This window comes from Ictidomys tridecemlineatus, chromosome 1, assembly GCF_052094955.1.
Source record: "Ictidomys tridecemlineatus isolate mIctTri1 chromosome 1, mIctTri1.hap1, whole genome shotgun sequence".
Taxonomy (NCBI): domain Eukaryota; kingdom Metazoa; phylum Chordata; class Mammalia; order Rodentia; family Sciuridae; genus Ictidomys; species Ictidomys tridecemlineatus.
In genome coordinates, this window is record NC_135477.1 from 67,507,144 (window position 1) to 67,527,165 (window position 20,022).

At 34.9% G+C, this 20,022-nt stretch overlaps 1 protein-coding gene across 3 annotated transcripts in view; it reads right to left on the minus strand.

The window, feature by feature from the left end:
- Nucleotides 1-20,022, minus strand: part of Prkg1 (protein kinase cGMP-dependent 1) — a 1,167,449-nt gene that overhangs the window by 40,423 nt on the left and 1,107,004 nt on the right. The window lies entirely within an intron of this gene.

A 20,022-nucleotide genomic window follows, 5' to 3' on the forward strand; every position in this document is an offset into this window, starting at 1 on the left:
GCGGCAAGATCGTGGAGGTCTCTGGAGCAAAATCACAGCCAGGTTTTATGAAAACAGATCCAAAAAGCTGAGGACTGATGTACAAATGTCTGAAATGGATGATATCAGGAGCATATTCACATCCCTAAAGTGTCTTGCCTTCTCTTATGTTTACCCACTGACTCAAAGCCAGCACTCTCAGCCTGCAATCCCAGTGTCTATGTTTGCAAGTTTCTTATATGAGTGGTGAGAAGCATGGACTAGGAGTCCAACAGACTGACTATGCACACATGCAGATCTGACACATGCAAGTGGCCAAAATAGGCTTCTCCTGATGAGACGGGTGAATATGAGCTGCTTAAAATATCCTCTTGTTAAAGGCCCTACTATATTTAGAAAGGGCAGGAAGGCATAAAGATGAAGATGATCTGCCCACTCACTAAAGTCAGGTCAGGGAGTAATTCAGCTGTCTCAAAATATAAGTGTTTGAAGAGCTATGCATAACCCATGACCTCCAGCCCAAGAATATGTGCTCAGTACTTTACTATACATAGACATGATGAATTTATTTGAGGTCACACTACTAACACAGCTTGTGCGTGTCAATTTTTGAATGGAATCAGCAGCAAGCACATTTGGTGTTAAGTTATGTGACATTTTAGCTATTCCATTACAATCAATCACAAACTTTGACTCTCTGCTAAGGAGACATGTGAAACAGTTTTGTAAGTGAGCTTTCTGAGAGAGCTTTCTGCTTTCTTCAATTTATAACCACAGTTGTAGATTTTTAACAAGTCAACTGTTAACAGGCTCCTCAGAGGGTAAGAAAAACATAATGTGTTTCATTATTGGTTTATGTGAAAACAATACCCTTTAATAAACCTCTATAAACAAAGGTTGTCAATCCTAAAGTTATCTGCAGACTTCTCTCACTAACTACACAATCAAGAGATCAGCACAGCAATTCAGGAGCTGGTTTATAGAATGGAACATAAGCAGCAAATGTGCATGTCTGACATTCCAATTGGCTGGCTCATGGCTTTTGGAAAATTAAAACTCCATCCCCTCTAAAAGTCCAGTGGCAGAGTTGACTCCAACAGGTGCTTGAAAAGGACATCTGTTGGGATCAGACCCCATGACAGTTTATATGTGGTCAAGTATTTCCTGGTGCTTTAGAGAAGAAGATCCTTAGTGACATCATTTTTTTTATTTGATTAGTATTTTTTTAAAATATTGAGCTTCTAGAATATTTTAAAACTTTCATGTTTGAGCTATTTTTTAATAATATCAGTATCACAAAACAAACAAAAAGCAGGCCTGAAGGGAAGTCCTTAACAAAATGAATTAGGTACACAACAGCTGGATTCTATCTATGCATCTAGTTGTTGAAATTAAGACATCAATTGCTGGTTAACAAATAACTGTATTCATTAAAATATTATTTTGGAGTTTACTTTAAAAAAGCACAGAGTCTTCATTTAAGACTTTACTAAAAATGTTTTGTCTTTATGCAACAACTGTATGCATTCACAATGAGGTTGTTCTTGAATAGTTATGTGCTTGCTGGAATTAGAAATCTCAGGTGCACAGAGGTCAAACCCTTTCAGACTATGTTGATTACCATTTTATATATTTAAAGTATGATGTTATTACTTATAGCCCTTGAGTATACTGCCGAAGTTCTTGTATTTGGGCTTGTGAAAATAGGCTGGAAGGACAGCTACGTGAGTGGAGTGATTCCCAGCCTTTCTCTTACATCAGAGATACCTGAGTTCTTTAAAACACTTAATTTGAGCCTGATCACAGTCCAAGTGAATCAGCAATTCCTGTAAGTGGTACCCAAACATCTGTATTTTTAAAGAACTCTTTGGTGATTCTGCTGTGCAGAAAGGATTGAGAACCATTATTCCAAATCTTCCGAAAGCAAGTTCCAAATAACATCCAAGAATTTTGAGGTGGAATAAAGTGGGCCTGAGAGATAAGGAGATGCCCAATGTGTTTGTGGGTGATAGATTCTGGCAGGAGAGTTTGAATCTCTCATTTAACTGGTCTTGGCCCCTAGGTTTCTGCTCTTAGAACCAGAGGAATTAATAGTTCTATAATGGCTAACAGCTAAAAATAAAATAAAACATTGCTTTTAAAAAGGCAGATATAAGGTGCAAAAACTATAAGGTAATTATTTTATTTTTGCATTTCTATGGCAGGTTATCTTAACTTTATACTTAGTATCTGGTTAATTATTAATGGTATTTTAACTGATGGAATGGACATAATAAAGTTCATCCTAAAGAGTAAATACTTTCTCTTTAGCCATAAAAAATCACTTAGCTATGTATTTCCCTACACACTAGAAGTAATGATTGTGGTTAAATATTTTATATGTCTTAAGAGACTGACAAAATTATAATTTGTTAATGACTTTGTTAGTATTATTTAGGTGAATTTTTAAAATACCACTTGGTGGAATGATATTATCTTGTTATTGCCAAGTCTCATTTTAAAGGGACCTTAAGATAACTGTGATCCTCCGTTCTGTTGCTGTTCATTTCTTGGGGAAATCAAATGGCAAAGAGTTGTGACCATGACAGCTTTCTAATCCAACCAAGGAAATGTTAATCACTTAATGTTTTATATTCTCTTATTTTTCCTTCTTATTTGGATTACATTTTAAGGCTAAGAGCCACATCTTCATCACAGAGGCTTTGTACACTTTGATTTTTTGAATTAATAACTCTTTTAACATGAAGATGACTGTATGATATGACTTCATAAAGAGGCCAACCTGTGAATTATTTAGATCCAACAGGTATTTAAACTTCTTTTTTCTTGCTCATAACTGGGAAGGATATTTTAATTTTTCCCTTTCCTTGTATAGTTACCTGAAGAGAATTTTATTCCACCAACAATGTTCAATTTTCTTTAGAGAAGAAGAAAGTTTGAGGAAGAGAACTAACTAAATGCTTAAGTAAATGGTTGTCGATGTCTAAAGGAGGTAAGTGTGCAACCTGAGTTCATAATTAACCTACTACTGGGGGGATCTGAGCCCAAGGAATTAGGCCCTGCTTCATGACATTCTAAAATGCAAATGTTCAACAGTGTTTATGGGAGGACATTGACAAGTGTTATTGGAAATATATTTCGGTAGGAAATATAGTTCCTGATGTCTGGTTGCTTAAAATATATCTAGGAATATAAAGTACATTCTCTAGTAGTAGTCCTTAATTTAATTTGAGACACTGATGTACCCATATATACATATATATAATTGTTGTTATTATTATTGGCATTATTATTTTTAGAATGGGTTAAAAGCTATGGATCCTCTTCCCAGAGAGTGCAAATACTGACATATGTACTATGCTTATAACTACAGGAAGCTTTCAAAACCCTAAAGTAGATCAACAAGCCACAAATAACTATACAACAAGAGATGAAATATGTTGGATGAAGAAGGCAGAGATAATATGTCATTCTCAAATATCCCTGATAAGATTCATCTGGGGGCTATGGTGACTAGACAGTAGACAATAACTCATCCTGACAAGATATTCTTTAAATTGTGAAATACTGGTCTTTTAAAAGCTGCTAAAAAGTAACAAAATTGCCTTGAGTTTCACGTCTTTTTAAAATTCTGCTGACATGCCAAAGGAAGTTCCAAAAACAATGAAATTGCAAATCTTCGGGTATAAAGATGAGACTAAGACACACATATATAATCTAGAAACAGAAAAAGAATACCAAAATAATCTCAGTCTCTTCCTTCCCCCTTCCATCTCTCTTTCTCTCTGTCCACCACCCAGTATTATAATTTCTAATATGTTTTGTCATAAAGCATATTGGTATAGTCACTATTTATATAGGATATGAAATAACTTGAACATATAAAATGTCTGAAAGTAAATTAATGAATCTAAAGTCTTTCAATAGGTCATTTGTTTAGAAAATAAATAAGGATCATTATTATATTTCCATCTCTTCCATTACTACCAGCCTCCAGAAAAACCAAGGAATGAGAGTCAGGTGTCCTTACAAAAAGGACAAAAGTTTTGCTGTTGTTGACAGTCTTCATATATCAATTAATTCATCATTTCAAATTAAAAATCATGGATGCTGTATCTCATGTAACTTTATTATTAAGTGGTCAGCCTTTCTCTTCATGTAATAGAAACTAAATATGATGATTCACCCAGGACAAAAATCTATGGAACTTAAAATTTTGTCTTCCTTTGATAGTATAATAACAGAAATAGCAGTTCTTTTTTACAAAGCAGAAAATATTATGTGAATATTTAAGTAAAGGCCAAGTGTCCAACATAACATAGCTCTAGTTCCAGAGGAACAATTAAGAGCCAGTAGGAAAAGGGCAAATGTGGGACTTTATGCTTCAGCTCAGCTCATCTGTAATCAAAATTAACTTCAGAAGTTGTCTCTGATTCCCCAGGGAAAACTAAACAAGGTCTTAGCACTTCCTAATCCTTATGCAGAGCACTCATCTTGGCTTTGCTTGGGATCATCTGCTCTTTAGTGTATTTTTGTTACTATTTAGCTTTACCAATTCTGGAGGAAAAAAATCTATTAAGACAAAATGTTTCATTAAACACATATGGACTCTCACCTCGGAGTTTCTTTCTTATAGTAAAACTCTAATAGGTAAGATGAGATGCAGTCAGATAATTTATATCTATTCTGGACTTAAAAAAACCAAGCATCAATGAACATAACTTCAGCACAAAGCATGTTATGCAATAATAGTTACTAATGAACTAAGCTTGATGTTTTGAGTAAGTCTGGCAAAATAGGTACAAATGTAGTTAAGAAAGCAGTATTGGAAATTGGACCAATAATTCTTATTTGCATATTTAACACGTGTGATTTGGACTTAAACTGCAAGGACTTCTGCTTCATTGTGCTTAGACTATGAATGTACAAAGTATTGTGAGGGTTCTTATTGCTTTGATATTCAAATGTTTGAAAGTGAATAAATATAATGGATAGTCTCTACATGCAAGTCACCAATAATCTTACTAATTTCATTACAATATAAAATGTCCCCTTAGCAAAGTTTAAAAGCAGTATCTTTTGAATTCATCAGAAAACAGGAGGATTGAACTATTTTGTAGTTTAAGGGAGTTTTTTCCTGTTGAATCATGTTTGTTTTTCAAATAATTTATGTTATTAAAAGTTAAAAAAAACTTTAAACCTATGAAATCATTTCTAAAATTCTAAACAAAAAGGATAATTTCTAAAATGTTTTGTCATAAAGCATATTGGTATAGTCACTATTTTATATAGGATATGAAATAACTTGAACATATAAAATGTTTGAAAGTAAATTAATGAATCTAAAGTCTTTCAATAGGTCAATTTTTTTTCTAGAAAGTGTCAACTCTTCTTCAAAGAATACCAAATAACATTAATTTGCTCCCTCTATTCCAAAATTGTGGTTTCAGGAACAGAGACTCTTCTTTATAAGCTTCTACTTATTTTTCAAATACATTCCCTTGAGGAGATATAGTCAACAGGAAAATTGCATTTCATTTATCCACTGCATAAAAAGGACAATAGTAATGCAAATATTTTCTACTTAGAAAACAGCTTTCTTCCAAAGATTCTAAACTTTTTCTCATTTAATTTATCCTTACTGATACTCTGTGAAAAATAAAAAATATGTTTAGTTTTATTTTGTAGGTGGGTGGTACAGTTTCTGATAAATAAGTAATTTCTATAAACACCAGAAGAATTAGGACTAGAGTATATGGGCAGGTTTCACATCATAGCATAGCACTTATTTAAAAAAATTCAATTTTCTTTTTAAAAAGATAGTAGAGAATCAGTTTTAGAGATGCTTTTTATTTCAAAGTATTAAAACACAAATCTTTCTTGAAATCTGGACCAACATCATCAGCACTCATCTAGTCTAATGTCCACATTATTTAAAAATAAAGGAACTAATTCTAGAGATGTTAAACGACTTAGGTAGGAAAGTTTCAGGTGTTAAGATGGGTGTTTCGATGTGTGATCTGTAATACTTCTTTTGCTATCTGATTCTACCTCTGCAGGTTTTATAATGTCTTGATAATTGAAAATCAAAGGCAAAATGTAGAAGTTATAAAATATATGTAAGTAGTATGCTCTTTGCTACAGTCAAGATTAATTTCAGCTAAGTACTTAATGGCTTCTTGCCTATGTACACAAGCACATGCGTGCTCCATTTAAATTAAAGAGCCCCAAATGAAAGTACTTTGGGGCTCAGAAGACATTTTTTTAAAAAAATTCAAATATCAGAGCAGTATTTGTAAAAATATGCTCCCACACACTGGCAGCCTGCAATGTATAGCCTAACATGTATTTGTAATTTGGTTTTGAAATAATTTCCACACAGTCTGAGATGAATTTTTTTTCTAAAATAGTTCCTAACTAAGTGTACATTGTCATGGGTGGGTGGGGGAAACTGCCAAGAAATATAGTGAAGAGTTTTCCTCTCTTGATATTGGTTCCTTTAAATAAATCATTGGCCCCAAGCAGAAAGTTGATGAATTTACTCAGTGATGATTTTTTATTTTTTTTATTTTTTGCTTTAGAGAACATAGATACTTGTATGAATGTATTTCAACATGCATGCAATTCTCTACTTATGCCAGAATAGATATTTCCTTCACATAAATGAACAGTCATGAGAAGTTAGAGCTCTGGGGAAGTTTTCTTTCCTCTCAGGGCTTAATAATTTCCTTCTCCTTCCACATCTCAACCTTGAGTATTTTGTGTTTTAATGTAGAGCAGAGTGCTCCAGGGCTAGAGACTAGCATGACCTGGTTTCCCAAGGCCAGGGAGACAAGATTTAAAGAGAAAGAAGGTGGAGGAAAGTGCCCTCCTCTCTCTTCACTGATGCAACTTGGGCCTGTGGAATCATCTCATCACTTCACACCACCCCAGGGCAAACGCCCATTACTGCAGAGCTGCTGCAGTCTCCAGGAGGATATCTTCACCACAGCCCACATTCTAAAGAAAGGCTGGATAAAGAGAGCCCAAGTTCCCCCCGCCCCTTTAATTGTAAAAATCCCTTTCCTACCCAAAGACTAAGAAAAAGTCTTTCTCTTCTCTTTATAGGTCATGTTTTCATATAGAGGTTAAAGTACTGAAAGCAATAAGGAAACATTTAATCTTAAAGCTTGAAATTACTCTAATCATAATCTTAATCCATAATGGCACCAGACAGAAGAATAGAACAGGGAACAGATCAGGCAGGATTTGAACACAGGGGGTCATATTTTATTTCTGGATTCAGAAGTTATGTTTTCCATTTTTAAAAAATAAAAGTCCAGCTGGGCGTGATGGCTCACACCTGGAGTCCCAGGGACTGAGGGTGCTGGGGCAGGAGGATCACAAATTCAAAACCAGCCTCAGAAACTTAGCAAGGCACTAAGCAAATTAGTGAGACCCTGTCTTAAAAAATAAAAAGGGCTGGAGATGTGGCTCAGTGGTTAAGCACCTTTGGGTTCAATCCCTGGTACCAAAATAACAATAATAATTAATAATAATAATAATAAATACAGGCTGTACCCTTTCTCTATGGTTACTAACAATTATTTTATGAAAATAAAATTTCTGAAGAATTCTGCATGAACTTCAGGGGCAGGAGGTTTAGGGGTGTGGTTGAGGTTATAGTGGGCCAACAAATAAAAAGAAGTTCAAAGCAATGTGTGGTGAGAAGAAAATAAAAAGATTACAAATCACCCTCCCTAGCCTCTAAGAATGTAACAACAACAACAACAACAAATGTATCTATCTATCTATCCATCTAGATAGATAGATAGATACACACACACACACACACACACACACACACACACACACGTATATAACCAGGGAGTTGGCTTAGGACCAATGTGAACAAGACACTTCCCTTCCTGCAAAATGAAGAGGTGTACACTTTGCAGAAAGCCCTGGGATTGCATCTTCTCTTTTTCCTTCTCCCCAACCTGTCCTCTAATCTCAGAGTCCTAATGATCCTATGTCAGGAAAATGTCATTAGAAACCTATTCTCAGCTCCCAACATGCAAAGAGAGAAAGTGGGAACAATCAATTCAACACTTAAGGCAGCAGGTGAGAAAGATATTCCTTGAAGGTCTGAGATAGAACTGTAATAGACCAGAGGTCTCCATCCATCCCAGGATTCATATGAGAATTTTGAGTTCAACTTGAAGACCAACTTGATCTTACATTGGGATTTGTAAGCAGGCATCCGTATTTGGAATGAGATTCATAGGTAAGTCTGCATAATTGTTAATTACCAATGCTGATGATCACATGTAAGTTTGAAGAACTATTTGTGCTAATTTGACATGCATTTGACAGACACCCATGACATACAAGAATCACAGGAAAATGTGTCTAAAGTCCAACGACTGTCTCAAATTAGCTTTGAGAACATATCCATTCTTGAAATGGGGAAAGCCTACATATCTTTAATAAAATTAAAAATACTAAATAAAAGAAAAAAATGAAGGTTGTTTTTGTTGTTGTTATTTTTACTTTTTGCCAAAACAAGTAGTTTAATAATAGAGACTGGGGGATTTATCAAATGAAGTAAGTCCATGGAGTCATTTTACATTTTAAATTTATTATCAATGGATTACAAGTGGATGCAAAATATGGATTTGTCTATGCTGCAGCCAATATAACTGAATGATAAAGCAATCTGTTGGCTTTTTCTAACCCAATGTCCACACTTCATTCAGATTTCCTTTGATTTCAACTGTTGTCATTTTTCTATTCCAGGATTCTATTCAAGGGACCATATTATAGTTATACTTTCTTAACTTCCCCTTTGCTGTAACTTTTTCTTATATTTTCCCTATTTTTGATGATTTTCATCATTTGGAGGATTGTCAGGAATGCCCCTCAACTGGAGTTCATCTGCTGTTTTCCTCAATAGTCTAGAGTTACACATTTTGGGAAAGAAAAAGACCACAAAGGCAAAGAGATATGTTCCTCATATCCTATCAGGATACACACTATGGATATGACTTATCACTGATGATGTGGCCCTCAGTTACCTGCTGAGTAATTTTATGGACTTACAAGAACCTACAGATTCAAAATGAGTTATGTAAAAATGTGGTTATCTCTGTGATTTTTACTGAGGAAATGTTGCCTTCAAAATCAGGTAACTTTATGAGGGTATCCAAGTTTCTACATCACTTAGACAATTATTTAAAATGGTCATGATAAAATTACCCTCGTTAGAGTTTGAACAGATGGATACAACATTAGAAACTGGTGCTTTTCCATACAATGTTACACAAAAGAGTGGAAATCAATGGTGAACTTAATAACTTAAGCCTGATCTTCTACAAGGGCAAAAAATTATTACAGTAATAGTTTCCCTAAGCATATCCCTCACTTATCACAGAAATTAATAATATATTTACCTTCAAATTTCACTGAATTATTATTTCAAAAGAATACTGTTTAGCTGGGTGCGGTGGCACATACCTGTAATCCCAACAGCTTTGGAGGCTGGGGCAGGATTGTAAGTTCAAAGCCAGCCTCAGCAACTTAGCCAGGCCCAAGCAATTTAGGGAGACCCTTTCTCTAAATAAAATATAAAAATGGACTAGGAATGTGGCTTAATAGTAAAGTGCCCCTGGGTTCAATCCCTGGTAGTAAATAAATAAATAAATAGATACTGCTCTATTCCTTCAACTGGCTTTCACTTACCATTTCATAAAACCTCTTGGTTCTACACTTGTATATTTGTTTTTGAAAAGAACTAAATAATTCTCTCCACTTTTAAATAATTAGTAAATAACAGGAAATCGGGAAGGGGTATTCAGACCTATTATGATAATTCTTTATGCCACTTGGGTAGAGAATATTATTTTTCCATATTTGGCTTCCTTTTCCCCACATATTGGTTCAGAAATAAAGTTGACTTTCTGGGTACACCTTATTCTCATTTAACTTTTTGACTCACTTTTCTCCAAACAAGTTGTTAAATATCATCTCAAGAACAACTACCAAACTTTCCTGAGCTAGGGAGACTTGTTTGGCTTCGCAAGGCATTTTGACAACAGAACAAGCCACAGTAGGTGGTGTGATCACCACATTGCCCTGTTGCCTGTCTCTCCAGGTTTGGCCATTGGCAGGTGGGGTGCCATTTGATGTTTTCAGAGGGCAGATCATAGCTGATCGGGTCTTCAGTCTGAAGACCCTCTGATAATGATGCAGACATAACAGGACATAAAACTTTTGCCCCATCACAACAGGAAATTACTGAACTGGAAGTAGAAGGCTTAGAAACTTGTGCTGCATGTTGGCACCTGTGAGCAAGGGTCCATGAAGTACTAAAGAAGAGAGGGAGGGGAACCAGTGTGTGGGGCTGCAGGGAGGGGTGGTTTCTCCTTCTGAGTGGAAGGTGAAGCTGTCAGTGTTTTCACTTCTGTTGTACTTTCTTCCTCAATTTTGTTCCAGCCTATGCTAGGGAAGGTGCAACTCTGTTTCACAGTAAGAGAAAAAATTTGAAGTCATTTCATAACTGTGTTAATTTCTAGACTGTTACTTGCTAACCAGAAAGCAAATTTAAAAATTAACAGCAGTAAGAATCGCTGTAATTTTAGGTCTTAGGTTGCCAACCTTATGGTATAAGCAAGACTTATCATGTATGTCTAGAAACCATATATAGCAAGCAAAGTTATAAGAATAAAGACAACAGGTTTTTGAGTATTTTTCAGAGATAAGTGCTTTCTTAGGCGACATAATTCATGAGATTCATTGTCAAGCATAATAGTGGATCAAGAATCTGCTAAGAAACAAAAGATTCTTCAACCATTATTGTAAGTTTCAAGGATTATGGAAAATAAGCTTAATGTGATACCTTTTAGACAGAAGATCTTTGAAACATATCTATAAAGCATGAATATACATTTCATAATAACACCCTAGTGTTACTAATGTTACCCTATAATACAGTCAAGGGATGGCTGCTCCATGAAGAAGCATATTGCTCAGATTATTGAAGTTTATCCCTTCAAATTATCATATATATTTCTCTCACTTCATTGAAAACAAAAGAGAAGCAATAATTCTAGTATAGACTTCTTCCAACTAATTAAAGAATTGAACATGATAGAAAGAATGTTCAGAGGATGAACATCTGGTCATCATTTTGGATAATCAATCACTGTGTTGCTACCTCTATTTAAGGTGACCCCATAAAAATTTTCATGATTTGCATTGTTAGTTGACCAGACTTTAAGTACTCTTGACTAAGTCAGGGGACCTGTCTTACCTCCCATCACTGACCACGATATGCTCATTATCTATAATCTATTAAGCCAAACAGATAAATTTGTTAGACTTGTGCACATATTTAGGATAGATGTGTGTACCTAAAAAGGCAGACATGTACAACGATCAAAGTGAAACCTCTGAAGCCAGTCAGAGGTTGGGATTTGGGTAAATTCTAGCTCCACTGGTCACTGGCTACAAGACACAAGCAAGACACTTAATCTATTTGTGCCTCAGTTTTCTTCAACTGTTTAATGGGCATGATAAACCAATGTCCTTGCATTGTGGTAAATGTTAAATGAGGTAATGCATGCAAAAAAATTATAAGCAGTCACTAATGATAATAATTCAAAAAAAGTGATCATTACCTTTTATGGAGTTTTAACCATGTACAAGGTACTGTGTGGTTAGTTGTTCCTTGTATCTAGTAATTGCTTGACTTTTCTGTCCATGAATTTGTGGTGATCTGTTTTCTCCACACCCCCAATTTGGCTATAATCTAAGAAGTAGGTTTGATTGGAAACAAACTAGAATAAACAGGATATTGCCACATAGAGATAAAATTAATTAAGGAACATATGAATATCCAAGAAAGCCATAACATTGGGGTTTGTTTCCTTCCCTAATATGCAATTTCTTCATCTAAATTGTTCTAATTGGTGGTTTATGTTGCTCCCAGGAGACCTTGTTAATTTTGTGTATTGCTCCTATATATTGCAATTTATGCTGTGTTCTTCACCATTTTATTTCTGAACCATTTTATACCTAATAAGTAGCTAGCAAATGAATCAATTACACTAAAACAGATAGAGTATGTGATGAATGCAGCATGGGAATTTCTACAGTCTATTTTAGACCCTCTGTAACAAGGAGGGTAGTTGAGGGTCTCTTTAGGAAATTTATATCTAATATGCTTTTCATAGGTCTACTGTACTCTCAGGAAATATGGACTTTATGAGCCCTCAGATGAAGGAGAGAAAGAATAATGTTCTCATGTTACTTCAGCGTGAACTCCTTACCTTCAACTATTCTCTGAACTTGTGGGAGATAGATGATACACCATCATGCTCTTAGCCACAGTCAGGCAATAGATAGGCAACAACCATCGAAATCCAGAGCCTGGAAATGACTGAAACAGATTCTCAAGAGGCATTCACAATCTGAGTGTCCCTTTTGAGGATGAATCGTTGGCAAAATCAGGTTTCCAAGAAGCCACTCATTAGCCATTCCTGCAAACAGATCTCTTTCCCTTTTTCCTGGGATTTACTCCCTCTGAGTGACTTCCTTAAAGCCATCTGTGGACAGTCTATTGGGAAACAGGGCCAAGTTCCAGAGGCTCAAAGGATATCATTAGTTCTTTCAATAACATCCATCTCAAAATTGTGGATGCCTTGTGCTGACCAGACGTTTGTTAAGTGTGCCTTTCTTACAGGAAAAGCAAAATCTTAGATTTATTCCCTTGACTTTGGAAAATAGTTATAAATATTCTTTTAATAGAAGGCCTTATAAGACTTAAAATGTCTTCTCCTCACTGAATTATGTTTACTAGTGTGACATTCCCAGAGGTAAGTTTTGAAGCTAAAATAAAATAAAAAGAACAGAGAGAATATTCCTTCTTTATTGTTTTTACTGATCAATGACAATGGAAGAAAAAAGTACACAAAAAATGTATTTTCTTTTGCAGGCTCCATCAAAGTGTATTTGCACCATTTCATCAAGTCACATGAGTTTATTAGCTATCCTGTAAATATATAATACAATTGACATTGCATGAGGATGTTCTATGTCAGTGGAAGAACACTCAGAAATAACCTAGTGTTTTTGAGATGAAACTGACATGGTAAGGTTTTGCAATCCATTCACTTCAGATATTTCATTGCTATCTATTCTCACAAGTATCAATACCCACTTCCACCCAGTGATGCTGAACTGAAGAGCCTGGTCTGTATTGCAAGATTATGAAATGGTTCCATAGTCTTCAAGTCAGACACACAAGCACAAACTAAGAGCTGGTTAGGAGCATTATTTTCACTGTGCCTATAATCCTACTGTTATAATTTCACATTTGCATGCTCCAAAAAATTGAGCACCAACTTATGTGCCAAGCATTGTGCCACATCCTTTCATACAATTTCACTTAACAAAGAGGAACAGATGTTTTCTTAGGTACAGCAGAAACAGGAAAGACACAATGGGCATTAAGATCCACTCTAGAAGAACTTGTAGGCCTCTCATTCACAAAATAATTCTTCCTCATTTTCAGAAAGTGTTTACCAGAATGGGACAAATGGAAATAATCAGGCCTTCTGAATTAGGATTTTTTCCTCAAATTGAAAATAAGAGCCCCTTCTCCCTTAGTTCAGATCCCCTCCTTCCAGACCAGATTCCTTCTGAGATCAGCAATGCAGTGGCTTACATCCCTGGTTTAGCTGCTACCTCTTCATTTCATACTTTTACTTTCTATTGAAAATCCAAATCAGAATTAAATAAAAATTATTTTTGGATTTTAAACTGTTAATGAAAATGAGTCTGTAATGATTATGGCAGTGATGCAATTGAGAGCTACAGCTGCACACAGACAATTGCATTAGAAAAAGAAGGTTTTTTATTCAGGAAAGTGTCACTGGGGTTATAATTTCAGCTTAACCTACCAGCACTTGAACTTCAAATTTACTTGCCTTTAAAGAATTCCAAATCACGAGAAATTGTATACCACCTGCTTTAGATTTTCTAACAGAAAGTGAACATTTGAGTTTTGCAGCTAAAACAGACATTAAAGCTATGGCATCACTAACTTCCTCTGGAAGGAGAAGGAGATCTGAAATTAGAAACATAAAGATAAGAAGTAACATGGAAATTATTATTGTTGCATTGCTTACAAAACAATTTCTCAGGCATTACCTATAGAAAACTAATAATATAATTTTCCACCCAGAAGTGGAAAATGGAAATTTCTATGTTATGTTGTCTACCTGTCATTGTGTCACTATAGTATCTATATTACCTACAGAAACTATTAAATTATTTGTGACTTTAGGTTTTACTAAGTGCACTATTTTCTTTTCTGTGAAATCTATATCTCATTTCTGAATAGAGTATATCTTACTCTCTAATAATATAGCACATTATGAAATGCATTACCTCAAGAAGAAAAAAGAATCTTCAACATTACCATTATGTATTAGTTAGATAAGCAACATTTCTTTATCAGTTTCACTTGTGAGATGAAACTAAAAACCTTACAAATAATGCATTGGGAGTTTGGAAATTGCTCCTATCCATGTTGTTTTCATTTACTATTCCTCCTTTAATTATGATAATTCATTAATTAAAATAAAAATCAGACATTTCAATCTTATTGAATTGCTCCAAAGACCAGGTGGTGAAATTCTCCCACTATATCTTTATTCTACTAATTAATATGTATGCTTGACAGAATGTGAGATCTATTGAAGTCTGAGATTTTGCATTTGCCTATTTCATTATAATATTGGATGGAATTTACTGATAGTTAAAAACCTTTGCACATTTTCAAAGGAATTAAAAATAAACCTGGTGTTCAATGGGTGAGTATAGTTTCTTTATTAACCTGATTCAAATAAGTTTTCAATATTTTACACCATGGATTTTGGCCCCTACCTATATAATGTATATAAGATACCTAATAATTCTAAAAGAATGTAAGGAATTTTTTCTGCTCTGAAGTCTCTATGAAATGAAAATGACCACAAGCAGGCATCCTCTGATCTGGAACTCAGCCAGTTCTACAAATGAGTCAAACCTGTTTTGACCTATTACAGTCTGGTTACGACACATATTTTTTCACTCAATATTTTTCAGAATGGAAATAATATTTTAATTGACCTAAAACAACAAAGTACACTTTCAAGCTTGATTAGACATTACCTTTTCCCTGCATATTTTATAATGCAAACCAACTAAGAATGACAGCAATTATCCCCAGGTTAATAAAAGAACAATGCTGCTGTGAGAGACAAACGATGATTCCAGGAAAATTCTGTAATCTATTTAGTATTTACCAGTCTCTCTTAAGACTCATAAATTATTCAAGTCAGTGAAGTTGAAAAGCATTTGATAGACTATGGCAAATTACTTAAACTACCAAGGTGAAATATGACTTTGAAGTTATTTGGAGCAATTTAAGTACACTGAGTATAAGAGACAAAATCTGGTTCAAATTGCCTGCTTTAGGCAGAATTGGACAGTTCTATGATCTCATGAACTACTTTTAGTAAATTACCAATAAAACAAGCATATGCCAGGTACTGTTATAGATGTTGGCTGAGAATATAGCAGTGGACAAAATAGAGGAAAAAAATCCAACCCTTATATGACTTAAAAAGCTGGTGGAGATGAAGAAACAAATAAAATATAGTATGTCAAAATGTAGCAAGAACTATGGAGAACAATTAGGCAAGGATAGCAAGAATTGTGGATAACAGAAGCAGGGGACTTATCAAGAAAAGAATAACAGAGTAAGCCATGTGCAGTCTGGTTTGGGGTATTCTGGGTAAAGGAAAAAGAAACTACAGCTGAACTAGGGCAGGAGTCTGTCTGGTATGTGTTACAATTAGCAGGGAAGTTATAATGGTTAGAACAGAGGAGGCAGGGAATAGGCAGGAAAGAAGAGGAGGAAATGAAATTGGGGGTGAGGTAGCAGAAGTAGAAGAATAGATTGCCTAGGGCCTTGTAGAATACTGTGAGGTTTGACTTTTACTCTTAAAAGAAAACTCAGGAGGGCTCCATATTTTAAATAGCCTCTACAAATCGAGGAAATACAATAGTAGGGAAAATATGGAGACAAGTCAGCTATTTCAGTAACCCTGGCAAGTGAAGATGTGGCTTGGACTGAGGTGGTGATGTTCTCTTAAATTCACCTCCTTGATGACTCACTTGATGCAAAGAGGCTGGCTCTGGATATATTTTGAAAATGTAGTCAAAATGATTTGCTGTTAGGTGGACAAAGAAGTGAGTGAAAGAAAAAGGGTAATTGTGACATTTTTGAGCCTTCAGACTGGGAAGGATGGAGTTCTATTTATTGAAAGAGGAAAAATTATAAAAGAGAAACAGGTTTGGAACAAGAGTGGGAGTTTAGTTTTGGTATTTTAGTTTTGCAATGTGTATGATTTATCCAAATGGACTTTTTAAGTAGGTTGTTAGATGTCTGAAGTTGAAATAGAAAATCTAGGCTGGATATGTAAACCTGGAAGTTACCAACATGTGGATGCAATTAGAAGCAACTAGACTAGGTGAGGTTACCAAGAATGGAAGTATAAAGGAGCAATCCAAGGAGTGAACCTGCAAACACTGAAAGTTGGAGACATCAGGAACAACCAACTAAAGTAGCAAAGATGGAATAGCTAATGAGAAAGAGGGAAAAAATAAGAAAATATGAAGTTCTGGAGGACAAGTGAAGAAAACATATCAAGAATGAGAAAAGGGCCATCTGTATCAGACATGAGAATTAACAAGTGAATTTAACTGGTGGAGGTCATTGGTCACCTTGGTGGAGGGAACAAAAGCCTCCAGAAAGAAAGGGATGATAAAGAATTAGAGATACTCCATTCTTTCTGTGTATTTCAAAGGATTTTCTTAAATGAGAGCAAAGACATGGATCAGTTATCTACTGGAATCTAGTGAAAATGTGGGTATCAAGGGTTTTTGGTAGGTTAGTTGATCATTTGGCTGGTTTTTAAAAACTGGAGAAAGGAAAGATTCACATAAGGGAGAATCCCTCACATGATGCCTTTAGGAAGGTGGGGATGATCAGGCCCACAGCAAAATATGGATGTAGGTCAAGACATGATAAGTCCATGTGACTATCACTAAAAGAAGTCAAAAGTTTTAAAAGAGTGACTAAGTTGAAGGTTAGATTTCAGGAAAGATGAGAGTGTGTATACCCTTTATTCATGAAATGAAGATAAGGCAAAGTTGGGATAAAGGTTTCCTATAAGCAATATATTTTCTACCAACACCACCAATAGAAATACTTTTATTTAATAGCTGCATAATCTGTAGCAAGCATTATTCTGAATCCTATAACTTTACTGTAATTTAATTCTCACAAGAAACAGCCTTGTGCAATAAATTACTGCCTGATTTTCACTCATGTGTCCTTTTATATAGCATCAATTCACCTACCTAGAAAAGTCCACATTTCTCATTTAGTGTTTCTAATGGTAAAGAATTACACAATAAATATTCATAAGAAAAGAAAATATTGTAAAAATATAACTATGAATCTAGGCAAAGACTCATGTTATGGTAGCAGGCATAGAGTTGGAATAGTTATAGATTGACTTTTGGTTCTCTGCATTATTTGGGGACAACAATCTCATTCTTTCCAGCAGGTACCTGTGTGGTACTGAAGAGCAGGAGAGGGCAGAGGCTAGTTCATTTTTTTTTTTTTTTTACATGAGGAAAATGTGCTGCTCCCATGGGAGAACTATTCTGACTTCTTAAAAGGGGTCACCTCTCATGGTGTTAATAAGGGAATGTGAGTCATCAAGGAGGTAAATTTAAGGAAACATCGAGAGTGTTTACAGGAAGCCAGGCCTCTCTGCCCATCCACACAATTTCCCCATCTCTGGGAAGAGGGATTGCTGGTGACTGGAAACTGTAATCTCCACCTTACCAGACTCAGAGTCCAACATAAGTAACATTTGTCCAACTATTCAAAACCTTTTCAGGAATACCCATCCAATTCTGCTTCAGTTTTATTTTTTCAAATTTTCTGAGTTTCCCAAGCACTTATCACAATAGCATTAGAAAAAAATCTCCCTTCTTATTAATTTTTATTAGTTGATATTTTCTAACTTTTTAATTTCTAATGAGAATAAAGGCAACTAGAAGGAAGAAACCATGTATTAATTTGCATTTATCATAATATCTAGAAATATTAAGGCTATGTTAGTCAATATTTGCTATTTTTTAAAAAGATGTCACTTTAAACCAGTTTCTGGTTGTCTCTTTTTTTCTTTATGAAAAACAGGTAAAAAATTCCTTTACATCAGTCATTTTCTGATGTAATTTTTTCACTGAGTTGATGAAGAATGATGTGAATACTCGTATTACTTTAAAATAATAAAATCTAACAACTAGAATCATAATTCAGATTTCACTTTAAAGGTGATCATAGTAAGTTAAAGACACGTTTTAAATGCAAAAAATTAGTGCAATGAAGTATGGTGAAATGCAAATAATCTTAAGTTTAATATTAAGTAGTAGGAAAACAAAATTAAAAAGAAATATGTATTGGCTAGGATTTTTAAATTAAATTCATGTAGCACATTTATTCAGTATGTTTGCTATATCAGATTTTAATAAAGGTTATATATTATAAAAATCATCCCAAAATATGGCTGAAAAACTAAAATAAACATTTACTATCTTAAGAGTTTGAAAGAAGCCTAGCTAAGAAGCTCTGTTTTGGGGTCTCTCATCAAGAAGTGCACTCACATTACCCTATGTGTATATAGGACTACATGACCAGTGTGGTTCTACAACATGAACAACCAAAAGAATGATAACTTATACTCCATTTATGTATGATGTATCAAAAATGCATCCTAGTCATGTATAACTAATTAGAACAATTTTTTTTTTAAAAAAATGTGCTGCTTCAACAAAGCAAAACAAAATAAAAAAAAACAGAAGTGCACTCATATAGAGTTGATTAGGCCTGAGGCTCACTCACATGGTTTGTAGCTGGTACTAGTTTTGGCTGGGAACCCAGTTCCTCCTCATGTGAGCTTCTCTGTATGTTGACTAAGTATTCTTGTGATATGGTGATATTGGTGTCTCTTCCAAAAGAATCAGTCTCAGAGAATAAGGAAAAGGCCACAAAGCCTTTATAATCCATCCCAGATGCCACACACTGATCACACCCAAAGTATTCTATTGGTCATACTGTCAGCAATAATTCAGTGTGATAGGAGACTTCATAGGAAAATATGTTCTAGGAGGGGAGTGTCACTGGAGCCATTTGGGAGGCTAGCTTGTAGTGCAGCTTCTGGTCCCCAGTGACTCATATTGCTTTCACATAGAAAATGTACTCATCCCTTTCCAAAATCTATTCTATATAGTCAGGTTAAAGTCTATAATTTTGTCATAAAAATCAAATACAAGTATAGATGAAACTCCTGAAACATGATTCCTTAAGCACAGCTCTTTGAGCATAGTTCATCTCAATCTAAATCTCTAGAAACTGAAGTGACAATTTATCTGTACCCTCTCTCCCCCATCCACACTCATTAGTCCATGGTAATTCTGACATCCAGCAGGAAACAGGTTGCTTGTTGCTTAATTAGGACCAAAGGCCTGAGTAATTCTCTGTGACTTTAAGCTTTGAATTCTAGATTTACAGTTTTTGCTTCCAAGTCATCCTTTCTTTTGCTCAGGTTTAAAATTGAGTAGCTTTCTCAGTCTGCTTTCTACCTAAAGAATATTGGGGTTCCAATGGCCTCTTCTCATTTTGTGCTTCTTCTGTTCTTGGTAGTCCAGAATGGTGATGTTTGCTCAATATAATTCTCTGAAAATTGTGAGTTTATGATGAATTCTATTTAAGTTCATTCCATAATATGAAAGCCATACCCATAACTCTCTCTGACAGAAGCTCTTCTCACCCATGTGCTTTTGTGGTATCTGCTAAGGAACAACACCCTTAAGCTTTACACACAACTTATTGTCTGACTGAATAGTTGTCTAAGGCATTGCATTGATTTATTTCTGAAT